The sequence below is a fragment of the Eriocheir sinensis genome, chromosome 19, assembly GCF_024679095.1.
Source record: "Eriocheir sinensis breed Jianghai 21 chromosome 19, ASM2467909v1, whole genome shotgun sequence".
Lineage (NCBI taxonomy): Eukaryota > Metazoa > Arthropoda > Malacostraca > Decapoda > Varunidae > Eriocheir > Eriocheir sinensis.
The window spans coordinates 18,633,486-18,640,695 of NC_066527.1; the positions used below are offsets into that span (position 1 = coordinate 18,633,486).

The window sequence follows — 7,210 nt, forward strand, 5'->3', positions numbered from 1 at the left end:
AAAAAAAAAGAGTAACGAAAAAAGAGAAGTGAAAATAAGAGGAAAGGTTAGAAGAGAGGACGCCAAGAAAAGGAAGAGGAAACAAGCGTGAAAAGATGAAAAGAGAAAGGAAAAAAAATGCGTGAAGAGAAAACATTTGAAAAGAGAAAAGGAAAAAGCGAAACAGAGGAGGAAAGGGTAAGAAAAAAACACCAAAAAAAAGGAGAAGGAAAAAAGTGACGAGGAGGAAAAGATGAGAAAAAAGAACACCAAAAAAAAAAAGGAAAAGGAAACAAGTGACGAGAGACGAAAGGAAAAGTGTGCGAAGGGAAAACACTAAAAAAAAGAGAAAGAAAAAAAGTCCGTGAGATAAACAGCATACGAAAAGGGAGAGGAAAGAGAGGAGTGAGTAAAGATGACATTTTGAAGAGCAGGGAAATAAGTGTGTGATAGGATGGCATTTGGAAGGAGAAACGAAAAGGAGTGTGAGAAGACGAGAATATAAAGATGAATGAAAATAGCTGAAGGCTCAATATAAAAATAAAAAAAGGTGGAAAATGAGTCGAAAGTGAAGAGTTGTAAAAGAAAGGAATCAAAAGATAGAGATGAGATTTTTTGAATATAACTGTAGGCATTTGAAAATAACAAGTGACGAAAAGGAGTGTGAGAAGAAGGAAAATAAGAAATGAAAACTACTACTTGTGGAAACTAAAAAAGGTGGAAAATGCATCGAAAAGGAAGTCAAAAAAGACTGAGAAGTGAATACAAAAAGGAAAAGAATAAGAGATTTGCATTTGTGGGAAACTAAAAATGTGAGTGTTATAGAAAAAGAAAACGAAAGAAAGGAAGAAAAAAAGACTGAGAAGTGAATACAAAAAAAGGAAAAGGAGAAAATAAAGGAAAAATAAGAAATAAAAAACTACTTGCACTCGTGGGAAACTAAAAATATGAAAGTTATAGAAACCGAAAACGAAAGAAAGGAAGAAAAAAGACTGTGAAAAGTGAATATAAAGAAGGAAAAGGAGAAAACAAAGGAAAATCAGAAAAAAAAATTACTGCACTTGTGTAAAGCTAAAAATATCAATGTTATAAAAACCGAAAACGAAAGAAAGGAAGAAAAAAGACTGTGAAAAGTGAATATAAAAAAGGAAAAGGAGAAAACAAAGGAAAATCAGGAAAAAAAAATACTGCACTTGTGGAAAGCTAAAAATATCAATGTTATAGAAACCAAAAAAGAAAGAAAAGAAGACAGAAAAACAATATGAAAAGTGTATATCAAGAAGCAAAAAGTGGAAACAAAGGAATGGAAATAATATAAAAAAAACACTACTGCACTTGTACGCCAGTAAAAAAAAACAAAAAATATCAATGTTATAGAAACCAAAAATGAGAGAAAGGAAGACAAAAAACAATGAGAGGTGTGGATAAAATTGAATAGCAAAAAAGGGGAACAAAGGTATGGAAAAAATGTCATACGGGAAGCGCACATACACACACACACACACACACACACACACACACACACACACACACACACAGACACACATACACACACAAAAAAAAATCTAGAGAACGAAAACGTAAAAAGAGAAAAGGTAGAAAGAATAAAACTGTACGAGAAATACCTTTAAAAAAAAAACACTACAAGAACAAAATACAAAAAGGTGAATAAAAATAGTTACACAAGAACACACACAAAAAAGCTAAAAAACGAAAAGGTAAATAGAAAAAAAGGTAGAAAAGAAAAAAAATGTACCAGAAATACCTTTGAAAAATAAAAATAACTACCAGAATAAAATACAAAAAAGGGTGAAAAAAAGAGTTACACAAGACCTGAACCATAAAAATAAACAGATGGTGAAAAAAAAACATAAAACAAAACATATATTAAAAAAGTTAATTGAGAAAAAGGAAAGAAAAAGAAGACAACCATGTGAGAGAAAGATGAACCAAAAAAAAAAAAAAACAAAAAATGAAAAACCATGAAACAAAACATATATTAAAAAAGTTAATTGAGAAAAAGGAAAGAAAAAGAAGACAACCATGTGAGAAAAAGATGCAAAACAGACAACCAAAAAAACAAACAAAGATAGTGAAAAAAACATGAAACAAAACATATATTAAAAAAAAGTTAACTAAGAAAAAGAAAAGAAAAAGAAGACAATCACGTGATAGAAAGATGCAAAACAGACAACCAAAAAAAAAAAAAGATAATGAAAAGAAAAACAAAAACAAAACATATCATAAAAAAAGTTAACTAAGAAAAAGAAAAGAAAAAGAAGACAACCACGTGAGAGAAAGATGCGAAACAGACAAAAAAAAGATAGTGAAACGAAAAACAGACAAGAAAAACAAAGATAGTGAAAATAAAAACTACAACAAAACATATCCAAAAAAAAAGTTAAGTAAGAAAAAGAAGAGAAAAAAAAAGATAACCATATGAAAGAAAAAGGTGAAAAAAAAAGCCGGTGAAAAGAAACTAAGACAAAACCTATAAAAAAAATGAAGAAAGAAAAATAAAAGACACAGGAAAATAACCACGTGAGGGGAAGGTTCAAAACGAATACCAACTCTAATAAAACTTTAACGCAACAGGTGTGAGTGTGTGTGTATGTGTTTGTACATGTTAGAGTGTGTATGTACGTGTCAAGGTGTGTAAAAAAGTGCGTGAAGGTAAGGACAGCAACATGGACGCCTCACCTGCCCTTACCTGTGCATACCTGTGTTGGAAATGAAAAGAAGAGTGACCGTGAAGCTTGAAAGAAAATAGTAAGCCCTCACACCCAAAAGCCTCTTACATTTTTGCTTTTTTTTGTAGTTTGCCCTCCACCACAACAAACACCATTCCTACCACACAGACTACAACCATTCCCCTACCAAACCACACTATTCCCATCCCTGTAACCCCAACCAGTCAACCAGAATCAACCAAAATATACGAACATTCCCATTCACATCACCAAATTTTTTTCGACTTTTGACACCAAACATCTCTTACATTTTTGCTTTTTTTGTAGTTTCCCCTCCACCACAACGAACACCATTCCTACCACACAGCCTACAACCATTCCACTACCAAACCACACTATTCCCATCCCTGTAACCCCAACCAGTCAACCAAAATCAACCAAAACGTACCAACATTTCCATTTACATCACCTAATTTTTTTCGACTTTTCACATTTTTCTTGCTTTCCCCTCCATCAACAGAAGCACCTGGATGCGCGTGTTTCTGGCTGTGCTAATGTGTGGGAAGGAAGTCTGACGGGGAGAGAAAATACGACAGAAGCTAAATACGGCAGAAAATAGGAAAGCAGATGATAAACTAAGAACAGAAACTAAGACAAAATAAAACAGAAAATAGGGAAAAAGGAGCTAAATAGACAGAACATAAGGAAGAAAATATAGAGGCAGATAATAAGAAGACAGAAATTAAGAAGACAAAAAATAAGAAGACAAAAAACAGACGACAAAAAAATAAGAAGACAAAAATAAAGAAGACAAAAAAAGACAAAAAAAAACACCAAATAGAAAACAAAAAAAGAAGAAAGAAGACAAAATAAGAAGCTTGGATGCGCGCGTGTGTGTGAAGGAAGTGTGACGGCGCGAGGCGAGAAAAAATACAATTAATCTCAAGCTAAACAGGGCAGAAAACACGAGAATTCCTGCACGCACCGGGAGAGACAGCAGTAGGAAGAGGGGGAAGAGAGGAGGAGAGGGAGATAAAGAAAGGAGAGGAGGAGGAAGAGAAGGAAGATAGGATACGAGGTAGAGGAGGAAGAGGGGGAGAGGGAGATAAAGAAAGGAGAGGAGGAGGAAGAGAAGGAAGATAGGATACGAGGTAGAGGAGGAAGAATGGAGAAGAGGAAGATAAAGAAAGGAGAGGAGGAGGAAGAGAAGGAGGATAGGTTAACATAGGAGGAAGAAGAGGAAGAGGAGAATAACTAAAGATCAAGAGGAGGAGAGGAGGATAGATATGGAAGGAGGAAGTGAAGAGGAAGATGAATAAAGGAGAGAAAGAAGAAAAGGAAGAAAGGAGAATAAGCAAAGGAGAGGAGGAGGTGGAAAGGAGAAGAGGAAGAAAAGAGGAGAAGGAATAAAGGAGAAGAGAAAAGAGAGGAATAAGAGGAGGATATATAAAGAAGAGGAAGAAGAGGAGGATAAAAAAAGAAGTGGAAGAAGATGGAAGAAAACACAGAAATTCCCAACATCAGAGAAAGGAGGAGAAGAAGGAAAATTAATTGAACGATGTATGTAGATAAAGGGAAGGAAGGAATGGACAAATCGCTGTATGGAAAGAAAATAAGCAAGAAATGAAATGAAAGAGAAAGGAGAGAGCATATTTGAATTCGTGTATGTGACAAGTGAGAAAGGGGGGACATAAATTAAATCGTGCAAACATATACAGGAAAGAAAGTTAATTTGAGTAAACATGAGAAAAAGAGCGAAAAAACTGGATAAATATGGAAATGGAAAAGGGAAGGAAAGGAATGGAAGAAAGGGAGAGAGGAGAAAAATATTGAACCCATACATGAGAGAGATGAGAAAGCGAGGAAATAAATCATACTGTGCAAATATATAGGTAAAAAAAGTGTTAGTTTAGTATGCATGAGAAAAAGACCGAAAGAACTGGATAACTCGTTGTATGGAAAGAGAAAAAGAAAGGAAAGGAATGGAAGGAAGAGAGGAGAAACATATTGATCACGTACATGAGAGAGATGAGAAAGTGAGGGAATAAATCAAACTGCGCAAACATATGAGGTAAAAAAAGGTGTTCATCTGAGAATATATGAAAAAAAAATTGAAATACTGGATGAACTGTTATATAGAAAATCAAGTAAAGGAAAGAAAAAGAAATGCGAAGAGGGAAGAAACGAGAATATATTGAATCCGTCTATAACTCAAACTGTGCAAATATATGTGGTAGAAAAGGTGTTAATCTGAGGATATATGAAAAAAAAGCGAAAACCAGGATGAACCGTTATATAGAAAGTCAAGTAAAGGAAAGAGAAAGGAAGGCGAAGAGGGAAGAAACGAGAATATATTGAATCCGTCTATAACTCAAACTGTGGAAATATATGATGTAAAAAAAGTGTTAATCTGAGTATATATGAAAAAAAGGGAAAAATTGGATGAATCGTTATATGGAAAGCCAAGTAAAGGAAAGAGAAAGGAATGCAAAGAGGAAGGAAACGAGAATATATTGAATCCGTGTATAACTCAAACTGTGCAAATATATGAGGTAAAAAAAATGTTAATCTGAGGATATATGAAAAAAAAGGGAAAAGCTGGATGAACCGTTATATAGAAAGTCAAGTAAAGGAAAGAGAAAGGAAGGCGAAGAGGGAAGAAAAGAGAATATATTGAATCCGTCTATAACTCAAACTGTGCAAATATATGAGGTAAAAAAAATGTTAATCTGAGTATATATGAAAAAAAAAGGAAAAACTGGATGAACCGTTATATAGAAAGTCAAGTAAAGGAAAGAAAAAGGAATGCAAAGAGGAAGGAAACGAGAATATATTGAATCCGTGTATAACTCAAACTGTGGAAATATATGATGTAAAAAAGGTGTTAATCTGAGTATATATGAAAAAAAAAAGCGAAAAACTGGATGAACCGTTATATGGAAAGCCAAGTAAAGGAAAGAGAAAGGAAGGCGAAGAGGGAAGAAAAGAGAATATATTGAATCCGTCTATAACTCAAACTGTGCAAACATATGAGGTAAAAAAGGTGTTAATCTGAGTATATATGAAAAAAAGAGAAAAACTAGATGAATCGTTATACAGAAAGCCAAGTAAAGGAAAGAAAAAAAGGATGCGAAAAGGGAGGAAAGAGAAAATATCGAATCCGTGTATGCGAGACATGAGAAAGTGGTGAAATAAATCAAACTGCAATTATATGAGGTAAAAAAAAATGATAAAATACATTAAATAAGAAAATAAAAAATACACAAACAGAAAAAAAGGACATAGATGAAAGCACAAAAAATAAATGAAATAATTAAACTTTCCAATGAGAAATGAAGTGATAAAATACATTAAATAAGAAAACAAAAAATACACAAACAGAAACAAAAGAACAGATGAAAGCACAAAAAATAAATGAAATAATTAAACTTTCCAATGACAAATGAAGTGATAAAATACATCAAATCGTGAATGCATGCAAGAGGAAACGCATAATACTCCATACAGAAAGAAAAATGGAAAGTGTAAATTGTGCATAACTTGTCAGAAGAATACCATTAGTTGCTGCGTACAGAGGGAAGAGAAGACCATATATTACTTGTGCATGTATGAGAGAGAGGAGAAAAAGGGATGGATTGGAGCCCAGGAAGTGAGGAGAGAATGTTAACTGGAGAAGAGAAAGTCAAGGAAAAAGTTGAAACGTGGAAAAGGGGAAAAGGGAAGAGAAGGGAAAATGTTAACTGGAGAAGAGCAAACCAAGGAAAAAGTTCAAACGTGGAAAAGAAGAAAAAGGGATGAATTGGACCCCAGGAAGAGAAGAAAAAATGTTAACTAGAGAAGAGAAGATCGAGGAAAAAGTTGAAATGTGGAAGAGGAGAAAATGGATGAATTGGAGCCAGGAAGAGAAGAGAAAATGTTAGCTGGAGAACAGAAAATCAAGGAAAAAGTTGAAACGTGGAAAAATAGGAAGAAAATATGGGAAAGAGGAGGAAAAGGTTGATTTGAAGCCCAGGAAGAGAGGAGAAAATACTTACTGAGGTACAAAAAAATAAGAAAAACAAATGAAACGTGTAAAAAATAGAAAAATATATGGGAAAGAGGATAAAAAAGTTGTATTCAAGCCAGGAAGAGAAGAGAAAGTGTTAACTGAAGTAGAGACTATCAAGAAAGGATATTAATTGAAACTTGAAAAGACAAGGACCAATTGAAGCGCGAAAAGAGAGGAAAGAAAAATTATTGAAGGAGAAAATCATTAATTGAAGCCCAGAAAGAAAAGAAAAAAACAATAACTGAACAAAAGAAGGAGAAGAAAACATCAACTGAAGCCCAGAAAGAGAAGAAAAAACAATAACTGAACCAAAGAAGGAAGAAAAACATCAAATGAAGGCCAGAAAGAGAAGAAAAAAACAATAACTGAACCAAAGAAGGAGAAGAAAACATCAACTGAAGCCCAGAAAGAAGAAAAAAACAATAACTGAACCAAAGAAGGAGAAGAAAACATCAACTGAAGCCCAGAAAGAAGAAAAAACAATAACTGAACC

The 7,210-nt window shown here is 33.6% G+C and overlaps 1 long non-coding RNA gene across 1 annotated transcript; it reads left to right on the forward strand.

The window, feature by feature from the left end:
- The first annotated feature begins 1,960 nt into the window (after positions 1 to 1,960).
- LOC127000834 (uncharacterized) lies at positions 1,961 to 6,061 on the forward strand. Its single transcript, XR_007754544.1, has 2 exons — positions 1,961 to 4,902; positions 5,222 to 6,061. It is a non-coding gene; the product is annotated as an uncharacterized LOC127000834 (long non-coding RNA).
- Positions 6,062 to 7,210: the final 1,149 nt, after the last annotated feature.